Source organism: Etheostoma spectabile, chromosome 16 (assembly GCF_008692095.1).
Source record: "Etheostoma spectabile isolate EspeVRDwgs_2016 chromosome 16, UIUC_Espe_1.0, whole genome shotgun sequence".
Classification (NCBI taxonomy): Eukaryota; Metazoa; Chordata; class Actinopteri; order Perciformes; family Percidae; genus Etheostoma; species Etheostoma spectabile.
This window is the reverse complement of record NC_045748.1, coordinates 5,676,038-5,676,264: the sequence shown is the minus strand read 5'-3', so window position 1 is coordinate 5,676,264 and position 227 is coordinate 5,676,038.

Genomic DNA, 227 nt, shown 5'->3' with positions numbered 1-227 from the left:
GAGTGGGGGGCTGATCTTTAATGCAATATCTACATTGCCGTTGATCAGCAACCAATCATCCAATGTTCCAAAAGGACATTCTGTTTACTGATCTGATGTCATTTTAAAAAACTAACTGAGAAAACATTGAAGAACCTTTTTGCAATTAAGTAAGCACATGATGTAATCTGAAAACTGCTGCCCTGGTTAAAAAAGCAATGCCACTGATCTCAGCTGGTATTCTGTCT